We start from the raw sequence: 15708 nt of genomic DNA, 5'->3' as shown, positions 1-15708 counted from the left end.
TATTGATATATCATCTTATAATAGATTATATAATATTTGTATCAGACGACAACGATTGAAATTTGACAGACTTGTATTAATATTAAATTATATATATATATATATATATATATGATTTGATGGATTCAAGTGTTTGTGATTCGAGTCAGATCGAGATGCGTGTCATTTGGTCTAAGTTAGATTGGTGAGATTGCTAGTACGGTTAAATCAAGTTGAAGATAAAGGACTCGATTAACCCATCTACAGCGCAATCGACTTCTGCACGAGAGAGAGAGACAGAGAGAAGACTTCTGTCGACCGACCGTCCTGCACATGAAATCTTCAGATCTTCCAACCAGTTGTTGATGGCAACACATTAGTCTGCATCAGTCTTCCACTTCCATGGTAGCCAGGCGCATGAAGAAGCGCAAGGGGGAAAGGAAAGAGACGCTTACCACGTTTCCCGGCCTCTGTCTCACGTCTTTACCAGTCACCAACTCCTGCCATTAACTAAAGCTCAAAAGCAGAGTGCCCAACGGCCGAAGGGCACTCCGGTAATTTCATTTCACCTCCCACCTAAGTAGTCCTTCTCCCCTCACTTTCCTCTCCCGTTCCAATCTCCACTACTGTTTCAAGAAGCAGCAGCAGCGGTGAGGAGGAGCAGAGTGATGGAGTCTACTGCTCTGCCTTTTCTTGTTTCAATCCCTCTCCTCCACCTGCTGCTCCTCTCTTCTGCCGCTGCCGCTGCCGCGTCCTGTCCGTCCCGCTCTTGTCAGGTATCCGTCGTCTTTCCTTCTCTCTCCCTATCTGATCTGTGGTATAGTTCGTTTTCTTTGTTTTTGAGCTGGATTGCTTGGTTGTGATCTGGTGTAGCTTCTTGATTCTTGTTCTACCGCTGATGACTGCGCCGCGGGGCTCTACTGCGGCAGCTGCCCCGCATCCGGCAACGTGCAGCCCGCCTAAGTTCGGGCCCTGGCCTACCAGCCCACTGCCTTCGTACTCATCCTTCTCTCTCTTTTCCTTCCATTGTTTCTGGCGTCTTGAACTCTTCTCCTTCTTCTTTATCTTTGCTTCAAGCGTTGAGGTGTCTGAATGATTGAATTGGTTTCAGGTGAAGGGACTGCCTTTCAACAGGTACACATGGCTGGTGACCCACAATTCCTTCTCCATCGTTGACGAGCCATCCTACACCGGCGTCCAAAGAGTTACCTTTTACAACCAAGAAGATACCGTCACGAATCAATTGAGAGTAAGCATGCCATGATTTCTCTGTAGTTTGGTGGACATTTTGTTTCCTTGTCCAATATTTGATCTTTCTTGTTGTTTCTGTTCTTGCAATATTGGATGTTTGCTTGTAGAATGGTGTGAGGGGATTGATGCTGGACATGTATGACTTTGAGAACGATATCTGGCTCTGCCACTCGTTTCAGGGGCAGTGCTACAACTTCACGGCATTCGTCAGTTGACTTATGCAACTGTTTATATGGATATCATAAATTTCTGCGGTAATGTCATTGTTTGAGTCATTCAATTCATGCTTGTAGGAACCAGCAATTAACACTCTGAAGGAGGTCGAGGAGTTCTTGACTGAGAATCCATTAGAGATTGTGACAATTATCATCGAGGAATATGTGCGTGCTCCCAAAGGGTTGACTAAACTGTTCACAGATGCGGGCTTGGTCAAATTCTGGTATCCGATCTCAGAGATACCCATGAATGGGATGGATTGGCCGAGTGTGACAGATATGGTGGCAAAGAACCATAGGCTTCTCGTCTTTACCTCTGATGCTTCAAAGGAAGCCAATGAAGGTATTGTGTATCAACGGCGGTACATGGCGGAGAATGAGAATGTAAGTTCATAAAGAATTTGCTAGCTGAAATCAGATTGTTAATATTTTATGTTACTATAGGTTTCTGCCATGATTTGATTGGTTCCTCAAATAACAAAGTAGAATCTCGAAATATAAATGCATTGAGTTGAAATAATACAATACTCCCTATTTATACATGTTAGAAGAGAGAATTTTTCTCAATGGAGGAGGATTTTCCTCCATAGATTTACGACATCTCCTCAAAAGTTGGGGAGAGCTTCTCTCGAGAGGCTTTGTAAAGGAGTCCGCTAGTTGATCAACCGTATATATATGTGAGAAGTCTGATAACTTGTTCTCGCACGAAGTGAAAGTCGATAACTAAGTGTTTCATGCGTGAGTGGAATACTGGATTAGCACATAGATAAGTGACTCCGACATTGTCACAAAAAATATACATATATATATATATGTATATATATATATATATATAAATATATATATGTATACATATATATGTATACATATATATGTATACATATATATGTATACATATATATGTATATATGTATACATATGTATATACATATGTATACATATGTATATACATATGTATACATATGTATATACATATGTATACATATGTATATACATATGTATACATATGTATATACATATGTATACATATATATATACATATATATATATTTTTTGTGACAATGTCGGAGTCACTTATCTATGTGCTAATCCAGTATTCCACTCACGCATGAAACACCTAGTCATCGACTTTCACTTCGTGCGAGAACAAGTTGTCAGACTTCTCACATATATATATATGGTTGATCAACTAGCGGACTCCCTTACAAAGCCTCTCGAGAGAAGCTCTCCCCAACTTTTGAGGAGATGTCGTATATATGTATATATATATATATACATATATAAATATACATATGTATGTATACATATACATATGTATGTATACATATACATATGTATGTATACATATACATATGTATGTATACATATACATATGTATGTATACATATACATATGTATGTATACATATACATATGTATATATATATACATACATATACATATATATATATACATACATATATATATATATACATATATATATACATATATATATATATATATAATTATGTCGATTTGAAAATCTTCGTATGATAAAATTCGATTCCGAAGAAAATCATTCTAGTTTTCTTGAATGAGTAGAGAAGAGGGGATTTGACTGTTTGTAATGAAGTAAAGTTGAATGCAATAAAGAGATTAAGTAGTAAGGAATGAATACACCAGAATTTATAGTGGTTTAGTCGTTGTGACCTACATCTACTTTCTATTCCTTCTCCATCGAGGTCACCAACATCGACTAATGGTCATCCTTCAGTAGGCGAAGACCAAGCACCTCTTTACAGCGCTTTCTCTTTTACATGGGTTTAGGAGATAACCCTTACAAGCCTCACACCTCTTCTTGGATGATTGCTAAGCTAAAGAGAGGGAGGAGGACTCTTCTCACTTTTATAATACTTTTAACCCCCCAACACATGGAATGTCTTTTACACTTTTGGTTTCACTTTGTTACCCTTTCATGCAGAAAATATAGTGGGGTATTTATAGGCTCCAATGACTTCAAAATTAAAGCAAAAAAGTATCTTATCCCGGATTTCCGGGGTATTAGCGGTACCACCGCTTGACACTCTGACACTGAGCAGTACCACTGCTTGACAGAGTCTTAGATACTGAGCTCTGGCAATACCACCGCTTGATAGGGTGGTACCACCACTTGGCAGGTAATAACTACCGACGGTACCACCGCCCAGTCTAGGTGATACCACCACCCAAACCACTTGGGAGACCATTCCCTAGGCAGTTCTACCACCCTAGTCTGGCGATGCCACCGCCAGACAGGGTCTAATAACCTGGTTGGGCCTTGAATCCGACCCAAACCAATCCAATTGCGGGCCTAGTTCGCCCCTAACTAAGTATAGGTGAGCCTCGAGGGACTCGACAAACTCAACCTATATTGAGAATCGGTCCGTACTTATAACGATAAAAAGCCACGTGGGTCAATCTAATTGCCTCATGTTTACCGACTTAATATTGTCGAGAGAGAGGTTTCTTTAATTTGGTCTCCTATGACATGTCACACACATACATATTTAATATATATCTACATCGTATGCAAATAAATAAATAAATAAATAAATAAATAAATAAATAAATATATATATATATATATATATATATATATATATATATATATATATATATTAAGGGTGTCGCGTGACTCACCAGTAAAATAGTGAGAGCATATTAAGATAGAAGTCCATATCCTGATTGTTTATTTTTTGTAAAATTTGCATGTTATTTATTTCTGCTGCATCTTTATTTTTAGAAAATATCGCTTTTAAATCCCTTACGTGGCATACTTGATGTCAACCGCCTCACTAGTCCAAATTATATGGATTGGCTTCGCAACTTGAGAATTGTTCTCACGGTGAAGAAAATCGTGTACGTCCTTGATACAATGATGCCTATGCTCGAGGAAGGGGCAAGCGAGAATGAGATCGCTCGCTACGTGAAGTACATTGATGACTCTACTCTTGCTCAGTGTTACATATTGAGCTCCATGACTCCTGAGTTACAAACACAAAAAGATGGATGCCAGATCTATTCTCCTATATGTCCATAAACTATTTGAAGAATAGGGAAGGACTCAGCGATATGAGATATGCAAGAGCCTCTTTCGCGCTAGGATGACCGAGGGGACATCGGTTCAGAACCATGTTCTAAAGATGATTCAGTGGATAGAGAAACTCACATGTTTAGGAATGGTCCTATTGAACCATGAATTTTGACGATGAAACCAATCGATAAATGTTTATGTTTTAATCTACATTTTGAGTGAGATAGGATGCTTCGATCAAGATAAGACAATTAAAGCAGGAAAAATCATCTTGGGCCGGAGAAAAACATGTCAGAAGATTGGACGTCGGGCCGGAGGAACGGTCGACATATCGATAGAAGGCTTCGGGTCGTGGATTCGGGCATCGGGCCAAGAAGAGTGGATATTGGGCCAAGGATACTGGAGTTGCAGAGTCAACTGGCCAATTGGGCAATATGCCACAAGAGAGGACGATGCACTGAAGAATCAGATGAAGCACCAATGACATGTTGGACAACTTGATTAATGCTTAGAATTAATTGTCTAGATCGAAGTGTGTTTTACATGTCCAAGATTAACTATGATAGCAAGGCATAAAGCAAAATGAAGTCCCGAAGTCAAGGACGCAATTACATTAGGAGTTCGAGAGTTCGTCGGAAGTCCGAACGTTCGTCGGAAGTTCTAGAGAAACCAGCCGAGAAGTCTCGGAGCTTGCTAGAGAAGCTCGTTGGAACTCGCTAAGAAGATCGTCGTGAAGTCTACGAGCTTGCTGAGAGTCCTCCAGAACATTGCCGAGAGATCGTCGGAAGATCGCCGAAAGCTCGTCGGAAGAATAGACATAGGGACTTGTTTAGCTTAGCAAATGTCTTAGGATTTCATAGTTAGCACGTAATTGGGCTTGGATTTGGGCCAACCCAATTAGAGGCTAGCTATGCCCACGTAAGAACTGTGTTGGGCCCAATAAGAAGCCTAAACAGTGCCCCAAGAAATCTCACCGTCATGGCATAGTCTTCGAGGCTGTGTTAGGCGGTGGTATTGCGGCGGTGGTACCACTCAACACTACCCCCTAGGCGGTGGTACCACTAGACGGTGGTACCACCCAGGGCAGTGTCAGCCAGATTGACACTGGGTGGTGGTACTGCCCATGCCCGGGGAACCCAGGATAGGAAAGTTTTAGGCTCCAAGTTTGAATCAACTTGAAGCCTATAAATACCCCTCTCATCCCTGGTTAATGCACACAAGCACAAAGAGTCTAAAAAGAAAGAAGCGCTGCTAAAATCTTATGTGATCTTCTCTCCCTCTTCTAAGTGTTAGACTAGTTTAAGAGAGGAGTAAGTGAGTGCTTGTAAGGGTTGTCTCCTAAACCTGGTAAAAGGAGAAGAGGGGTGTAAAAAGGTGATTGGCCTTCACCTATTGAAGGAAGGCCTCTAGTGGACGCCGATGACCTCTTCGGAGGAGGAAGCCAAAAGTGGATGTAGGTAACGTTGACTAAACCACTCTAAAACTCTGGTTTGTATTTCTTTGAGCAATTTATCTTTACTACAAACCTCTTTAATTGTTTACTACCTTCAAGCTATCTTTACACTCTTACTTCGCCTTCAAAGTTAAGCATTTTCGAGAACAGTTTTACATTCGGAAACAGTTTTATCATACGAAAGTTTTTAAATCATCGTTATCTTACCGCTGCACTAATTCACCCCCCCTCTTAGTGCCGACCCCTGATCCTAACAATTGGTATCAAAGCCACGGTTTTCTACTTTGGTTTAATACTCAAATAGAAATAGCTCTTTTCGGCTTTCAAGAGGGTCACTCTCTCATTTGTCCTCCCTTTTTCAATGGGACAGACTACACTTATTGGAAAACTCGAATTAGAGTTTTCTTGCTTTCTTTGGATTTGAATTTATGGCACATTATCAAATCCGACTTTAAAAGGTCTTCAAGATTGGAATGATTTGGAGAAGAAGACATTTTCTTTAAATGCTAGAGCTATGAATGCTCTATTTTGTGCTTTAGACAAAAACGAGTTTAATCGGGTTTCTACGTGTGAAACGACTTTCGACATATGACACATTCTTGAAATCACACACGAAGGCATAAGTAGTGTTAAGGATTCTAAAGTTAATCTTTTAATGCATGATTTTGAACTTTTTCATATGAAACAAAGCGAGACTATTGGAAACATATACACCCGTTTTATGGATGTCGTCAATAGTCTAAAAGGACTTGGTAAATGTTTTTCGAACTTTGAACTCGTTAACAAGATCTTAAGATCACTTTCTAAAACTTGGGAATCGAAAGTAACGACAATACAAGAAACAAAAGATTTAAATATTTTTCCACTTGAAGAATTAATTGGGTCTTTGATGACCTATGAAATGACTAATGTGGCACTTGATGAACATAAGAACTACCTTCCAAAGGACAGGAAGGATTTGGGATATAGAACATTTGAAGATCATTCGAGCATAAGCTCAAGTGATGGTGAACTTGAACTACAAAAGAAATTTAAAAAGTTAATAAAACAAAAATTTAAGAACAAAAAGAACGAAACTATTTGCTTTGAACACAAGAAGAACAAAAATTGGGATGAATCGAGCTCCTCCAAAGACAAGGAGAAAATCAAGAAAGGCGAGGTGACAAACTACGCCTTAGCCACTTTCAACGATGAGGTAATCGAAATCCCCCTAATTTACTTTGAAATACATAATGCTTTTCATGATGCATTTCCTTTGTTTATTTAGTTTAGAAAACATTTTTCCTTAAAAATTACATGTTTAATAATGTTATGAAAATGTAAAAAATTAGGAATCATGTTTATCATGATAGTGATTTTAAAAATAATCATGAAAATTACATGTTTTATGATAAACAAACAAAATAATTTTGATTAAAATTATGAAATCATGCTTGATGATTTAATGATGCATAATGATGTTTTGATATAATGATTGATGATTTTATTCTATGCATGAGATTTTTGAAATTATACATGATGAATCTTGTGGTTTACGGATTATTGATTTTTACCATAATGAATGTGTCTTATTGATCTTTGTCATAATAAATCTTGCACTTTCGGTTTTAAATATGATACATGTTTTTATTTGGCATAAATAAAATAAAATCATATGAATTGACACAACTAAAAAGAGGAAAATATTTTTTCTTAAAAATTATTTTTCTCTATTGATTTTGATGAATCCATTTGTATTACCTTTATGAATCTCTTGGACTTTAAAAATGATTTTGATGATTTAAATTTGAATAAATTTTTATCCAAATCATGATCTTGATTCCGTGATATTTACAAATTAAGATTTATTATGAATCAAGATTTTTCATTAATCGATCTCCTAAGATTTTCTTTTGATTATTTATGAGGAGGTTTTTCAAAAAGAAATCATGCCTTTTGGTATTCACATGTTCTAATCTTCCATGATATGACTTTTATGCAATTCCTTGTATTCATGAAATGTTTTTCTCATCACCCAATTATTTTCTTCTTGATATTATTTATGTGATGATATGAATGCATGAAATATTCATGAATTTATTTTGATGTATACAATGATAAAATGGGGAGAAGTTTTGATCATGAATGGTAGGATGAAATTTGACAAAATTAATACCATCATGATTTAAAATGTTATGATTTGTTATCAAAATGATGTATCATGAATGCTTTAAATGATGAGTGTTGATCAAAATGTTGATGAATACTTAAAAATTTTAACATTTTAGTATCATGGATGATATGCTCATAATGATGATTGATTTATTTTTCGGTATCGTGCATGAAAAATGAAATGTAAGGAATTTTGAAAATATATATATTTTTATTTAAAAATATAATGATGCACAAATAAGATTAATACTTACCTTTGTCATAATATGATAATTGATATAAAGGGTCTTCCCTTTTTTTTGACAATGACAAAGGGGGAGATAAAAGATGCTAGCTCACACAATTCAAGAAGAAAGCAAAAAATTGCACTTCTCAAAAGAGAAGAAAGAACTTGTTTCTTGAACATCTCAAATTGTTAGCTTCCATGTTGTAAAACAATGTAACATTTTGTTAGCTTGTGTTTTTGCAAAGAAAGCAAAAATAATGGCACTTCTCAAAAGAGAAGAAAGAGCTTGCTATCTTGAACATCACTAGCTTGCCTATCTTGAGAAGCAAAGAGTTGCTATCTCAAAAGAAGCAAAATTGCTATCTTGCACATCACAAAGAAAAGCAAATATGCAAACTTATACAATTCTAAATTATTGCTAGCTTGTATGTTGCAAAACTCGCTTTCTTTTACAAACACTTGCTAGCTTGAACATTGCAGAATAGACATGCTAAACTTGCATATCTAGCAAACTTTACAAACTTGTAAAACTCAAAATTTTTGTTAGTTTACATCATTATAAAACTAGAGATTTATGATGCAATGTATTTAACTTATTCTAAACACATGAGAATTGTACTTCTCCTTTTTGTTGATGACAAAGGGGGCGAAGTATGTTGATGACATACATGATTTGATCATGACATGTTGCTTAGATTTTTGAATCCAAGAGTTTCTATCAATAAGGCATATTGATAGAGGGAGTTTGTTTAAAGTCCGGGAGTTAAGGTTAACTCCGTCGTCGATTGATTGTCATCATAAAAAAGGGGGAGATTATTGAATCTCGAATTTTGATAATGAAACTAATTGATAAATATTTATATTTTATTCTGTGTTTTGAGTGAGCAGGATGCTTTGATCAGGATGAGACAATTAAAGCAGGAAAAATCATCTTGGGCCGGAGGAAAACATGTCAGAAGATTGGATGTCGGGTCGGAGGAACGGTCGACGTATCGACAGAAGGCTTTGGGCCGTAGATTCGGGCATCAGGCCAAGAAGAACAGATATTGTGCCAAGGATATCAGAGTTGCGGAGTCAACTGGTCGATTGGGCAATAGGCCGCAAGAGAGGACGATACGCCGAAGAATCGGACGAAGCATCGAGAGACCAATGACATGTCGGACAACTTGATTAATGCTTAGTATTAATTGTCTAGATCGAAGTATATTTTACATATGCAGGATTAACTACGATTTCAAGGCATAAAGCAAAATGAAGTCTCGGAGTCAAGGACGCGATTATGTTGGGAGTTCGAGAGTTCGTCGGAAGTCCGGACGTTCGTCGGAAGTTCTAGAGGAACCAGCCGAGAAGTCTCGGAGCTTGCCAGAGAAGCTCATCAAAACTCGCCAAGAAGATCGTTGTGAAGTCCAGGAGCTTACCGGGAGTCCTTCGAAACATTATCGAGAGATCGTCGGAAGAATATACATAGGGACTTGTTTAGCTTAGCAAATGTCTTAGGATTTCATAGTTAACACGTAATTGGGCTTAGATTTGGGCCAACCCAATTATGGACCAACTAGGCCCGTGTAAGAATTATGTTGGGCCCAATAAGAAGCTCAAACAATGCCCCAAGAAATCTCACCGTCATGGCACAATCTTCGAGGCTATGTTAGGCGGTGGTACCGCCAGTCTGGGCGATTGTACCATCCCTGGCAGGGTGCCAGGTGGTGGTACCACTAATCTGGGCAATGGTACCACCCAGCACTGCCCCCCAGGCGGTGGTACCGCCCAGGGCAGTGTCAGCCAGACTGACACTAGGCGGTGGTACCGCCCATGCTCGGGGAACCTGGGATGGGAAAGTTTTAGGCTGTAAGTTTGAATCAACTTAAAGCCTATAAATACCCCTCTCATCCCTGCGTAAAGCACATAAGCACAAAGAGTCTAAAAAGAAAGAAACGCTACTAAAATCTTGTGTGATCTCCTCTCCCTCTTCTTAGTGTTAGACTACTTTGAGAGATGAGTAAGTGAGTGCTTGTAAGGGTTATCTCCTAAACTCGGTAAAATAAAAAGAGGGGTGTAAAAAGGTAATTGGCTTTCACTTATTGAAAGAAGGTCTCTAGTGGACGTCAGTGACCTCATCGGAGGAGGAAGCCGGAAGTGGATGGTGGTCACGTTGACCGAACCACTCTAAAACTCTGGTTTGCATTTCTTTGAGCAATTTATCTTTACTGCAAACCTCTTTAATTGTTTACTACCTTCAAGCTATCTTTACGCTTTTACTTTGCCTTCAAAGTTAAGCATTTCCGAGAATGGTTTTACGTCGGAAACAATTTTATTGTATGAAAGTTTTTAAACCATCGTTATCTTACTGCTGCACTAATTCACCCCCCTCTTAGTGCCGACCCTTGATCCTAATAGGTCCTAGAGGATAACTTGTGTGTAGATATTGTGCTTTAATCCATACTAGATTTCTTTTCCTAGTTCATAATGAATTTTAATATGAACAAGCTTGAGGTGACTCTCCCGGAGCTCCTCAATATGTTGAGGGAGGTAGAGAGCACTATTAAGAAAGAGAAGCCAATTCTCTACACTGGTGAGACCACAAATAAAATGAAAGCATGAAAGTCCCTTAAGAAGGGCAAGGGCAAGGGCAGACCAGATAAAGCAAAGGTTGCTAAGAAAGACCCGACAAAGGAAAAAGGTCAGTGCTTCCACTACAGAAAATATGGGTACTGGAAGAGGAACTGCAATGAGTACCTTGCAGAGACGGCAAAATAGAAGCTTAGAGAAGCTTCAGGTATATTCATGATTAGTCTCCATTTGTCGGACTCTTATGATAACATATGAGTATTGGATACTGGTAGTACTTATCATATTTGTAATTCGTTGTAGGTTCTGGCAAGGCCTAGGAGACTAGCGAGAGGCGAGATGGATCTCAAGATGGGCAATGAAACGAAAGTTACTGCAGTAGCTATTGGCGAGGTCGCCCTACATCTGCTTGGTGGAGCTGTTATTGCATTGGATACATGCTATTTTGTTTCTTCTATTATCAAAAATATTATTTCCATTTTATATTTGACAGTTAGTGGATATAAATTAGTTTTTGAGAACAATAGTTGTTCAATATTATTAGATGATGAGATCATCACGAGAGGAACATTGCACAATGGTTTGTTTATGCTAGACACTACTCCACATATCATGAATGTAAGTGTGTCCAAGAGGAAACGAGATGAGATGAACAGTGCATACCTATGACATTGTAGGATAGGTCACATCCATAAAGAAATGATTCAAACGTTGCTAAATGATGGATATCTATATCCATTCGACTATGAGTCATATGTAACTTGCGAGCCTTGCCTTCGTGGAAAACTGACCAACTCTCCATTTAGTGGAATTGGAGAGAGAGCCACTGAACTGTTGGAACTCATACATAGTGATGTATGTGGACCCATGTCAACTCATGCCATTGGTGGTTACTCCTACTTCATTACCTTTACTGATGATTTCTCAAGGTATAGACATAATGTGCACTTAATGAAGTATAAGTCTGAGGCCTTTGAGAAATTCATAGAGTATAAGAATGAAGTGGAGAACCAGATTAAAAAGAGTATTAAGACTCTTCTATCAGATCGAGGAGGTGAGTACTTAAGTACATAGTTTACCTAGTTCCTCAAGGACCATAGGATTCTATCCCAATGGACACATCCTTATACACCTCAACTCAATGGTGTATTTGGAAGGAGGAATCGTATACTGTTAGACATGGTACGGTCCATGATGAGTTTCGTTGATCTGCCCATCTCATTCTTGGAATATGCCCTAGAGATCGCATCTTACCTTCTGAACAAAGTTCCAACTAAGTCGGTAGTGTCTACACCATATAAGATATCCAAAGGGAAGAAGCCCGATCTTAAGGTTGTTAAGATTTAGGACTTCCCTGCCCACATTAAAAGATACAACCCTGATAAGTTGGAATCAAGGATGGAGCGATGCAAGTTCGTGGGATATCCTAAGGAAACTTATGGGTATTATTTCTAGAGGACCAAAAGATATTTGTAGTCAAGAGAACGGTGTTCCTTGAGAAAGAACACAATCTTAACGGAGATAGTGGGAGCATGATAGAGTTGAGCAAGGTTGGAGAACCTAGCTCAAGCACCACTCCACAGCCTGAGTCTGTTTAGGTACCTAACACATAAGTTCCGACTTTACGTAGGTCCTATAGAGTATCATTCCATACTCCTGAGGGATATGTGGGACATATTGGAGGAGAGGATGTTGAGGATATTGATTTTCAGACCTACTAGGAGGCTATTATGAGTATAGACTCCAGGAAGTGGCAAGAAGCCATGAATTTTGAGATGAATTCCATATACTCCAACAAGGTTTGAAACCTAGTTGATGCACCTAAGGGCATTGTACCATCGGTTGCAAGTAGATCTTTAAGAAAAAGATCAGAGTAGATGAAAAGGTAGAAACCTATAAAGTAAGGCTAATGGCTAAGGGGTATCGTCAAAGGCAAGGTGTTGACTATGACGAAACCTTCTCACCCGTAGCCATGCTAAAATCCATCTGAATTCTGGCTATTGTAGCACAATATAATTATGAGATCTGGCAAATGGACATAAAAACCGCATTCCTCAATGGCAACCTCGAGGAGAAGGTGTATATGATACAACCCGAGGGATTCGTGTCCAAGGACTACCCAAATAAGGTATGTAGGTTGGTTAGATCCATTTATTAACTAAAGTAAGCTTCTCAAAGTTGGAACATTAGATTTGATGAGGCAATCAGATATTATGACTTTGTTAAGAACAAAGATGAGCATTGTGTGTATAAGAAGCTAAGTTGGAGTGCTATCATCTTATTGGTGTTATATGTGGATGACATCCTAATCATTGGGAATGATGTAGGAATGCTATCCACAGTAAAGACTTGATTATTTAAATACTTCTCTATGAATGACTTAGGGGAAGCATCCTATATCTTGGGGATTCAAATATATAAAGATAGATCCAAAAGAATGCTTGGCTTGTCCCAGTCCATGTATATAGGCACAATTGTCAAAAGGTTTGGCATGAAAATTTCAAGAGAGGTCTTATACCGATGAGACATGGGATATCGCTTTCTAGGAGTATGTCCCCAAAGACTCTTGAAGAAAGGGCGAATATGGATATGATACCCTATGCATCAGTAATAAGTCTATTATGTATGCCATACTATATACTAGGCCTGATATAGCGTATGCTCTAAGTGTCACGAGCAGGTATCAAGCGGATCTAGGCTTGGAACACTAGAAAACAGTAAAGTATATCCTTAAGTACTTGAGAAGGACTAAGAATCTTTTACTAGTATATGGTGGTAGTAGCCTCAAGGTTGAAGACTATATGAACTTGAGCTTTTTGGAAGAATAGACAAGTTTAGATTACCAAAAATTATTCCTAAGACATCAGAATAAGTGGTCCCAATTGATTTTTCGTCACATTGTCCTCTAAAGTAATAACCACTCCTTTTTTCAACAACTCCTATGAGGTTGCAAATTACGCTATCCGTAATGAGTATATGATGTCCTAAGAGATAAGTGGAGCCCATATCGTGTTCATCCACATGCAAGTTGTTATAGAATAATCTAATAAGTCTAGGATAGATAGATTCACTTATTTGAAGGATTGGGAGGATATTTAGGTTAGCAAACCATTGAATTGGTTCCAAATTGCCCAATTCCTCTAAATCCACATATTTCCCCTTATGAAAATTTCTAGACTCTACGGTTGGAAATTTAAGGGTGTGTCGAAGAGAATCAAAGAGTGTGGAGTCATAGGTTTGATCTACTCTCCTCTTTCCTTTGTCCCTTGAGGATCTTCTAGAAGCCATGATTCTAAACACATAAATAATGAGAGAACTACACATAAGAGGCTATTAGGATCAAGAGCGACACTAAGAGGGGGGGTGAACTAGTACAGCCAAAAAATTATCCGTTTCAAAAGTCTGTTTCAATTAAACCCGATTCCGACGAAAATTGTTTCGTAAAGATTTTAACTTGAAAGCATATTGGAGCGAAGAGAAAGCAGTAAGAAGGTAAAGTAGCTTGCAAGAAAGGTAAATTGCTCAAGACGAAATACAAACTAGAATTTAGAGTGGTTTGGTCATTGTAACCTACATTCACTTTCGGATTCCTCCTCCGTCGAGGTCACCGATGTCCACAAATAGCCTTCCTTTAATAGGCGAAGACCAACCACCTTTTATAGCTCTTTCTCCTTTTATCGGGTTTAGAGATAACCCTTACAAGTCTCACTCCTCTTTCTTAAATTGTTACAAAGCTAAGAGAAGGAGGAGGACACTTTTCACTTTTTCAACACTTTTAACACCCCAAACACTTAGAATTTTTCATACTATCAATTACACTTTGTTATCCTTTTATGCAGAAAAGGGTGAGTATTTATAGGCCCAATTACTTCTGAATTGGAGCAAAAAAGTGTCACTTCCCCATATTTCGGGGGTACTAGCAGTACCATCGCCATTATTGGGCGGTACTACGACCTGCAAACTATTACTGGGTAGTACCACTACTTAGTTTGGGCGGTACGATTGCCTGACAGAGCTCGGAGACTGAGCTCTAGCGGTACCACCGCTTGACAGCATTAACTGTCGATGGTACCATCACCCAATCTAGGCGGTATCACTGCCCAGAACACCTGGGAGACTGAGTCCCAGGTGGTGCCACTATCAGCCCTGGCTATGCCACCGCTGGCCCTAGCGGTGCCATCGCCGACCGTGAATTCAAGTGCTGAATGAGCTATTCAATCCAGCCTAAATCAGCCTTGTTAAGGGCCCAATTGGCCCCTAATTGAGTTAGTGGGATCACCTCCCATTCCTAACCTAATTAATGTTCTAACTATGATTAAGGCAAGCAATTAGTTCGGTATGTCGATTTTTCTCTCGTCGATCCTCCAACGAACTTCTCGGTGATTCTTTTGGCATGCTTTCGGTGAACTCCCGATGAACTCTTAGCGATATTCCGATAAACTTCTCGGTAATCTTCCGATAAACTCTCAGCGATCTTCTGACGAACTCTTGGGGATCTTCAGATAAGCTCTCGGTGAGCTCCCGGTACATTGTCTGAATCTTCGACTCCGGCCCATCATATGCTTTCTACCTTACTGCTATCACAGTTAATCCTACACACTTATCTCAATACATAGATTAGGTCAAACAATTTACCAATTGATTTCATCATCAAAATCCAAGATTCAACAATCTCCTCATTTTTTATGATGACAACCAATTGGTGAAGGAGTTAATCTGAACTCTCCCTATATATATATCATACAAACTTGAATTCATAGCCTTGAATTCAAGCTTTGATCGAAATTAAAAATTACATGCATTGTGCATCATCA

The 15708-nt window shown here is 38.6% G+C and overlaps 1 pseudogene; it reads left to right on the top strand.

Moving 5' to 3' along the window:
• The first annotated feature begins 273 nt into the window (after positions 1 to 273).
• Positions 274 to 1987, top strand: LOC135642501 (PI-PLC X domain-containing protein At5g67130-like; annotated as a pseudogene).
• The last annotated feature ends 13721 nt before the right edge of the window (positions 1988 to 15708 follow it).

This window comes from Musa acuminata, chromosome BXJ3-7 (genome assembly GCF_036884655.1).
Source record: "Musa acuminata AAA Group cultivar baxijiao chromosome BXJ3-7, Cavendish_Baxijiao_AAA, whole genome shotgun sequence".
Classification (NCBI taxonomy): Eukaryota; Viridiplantae; Streptophyta; class Magnoliopsida; order Zingiberales; family Musaceae; genus Musa; species Musa acuminata.
This window is presented reverse-complemented; position numbering and strand designations above follow the sequence as displayed.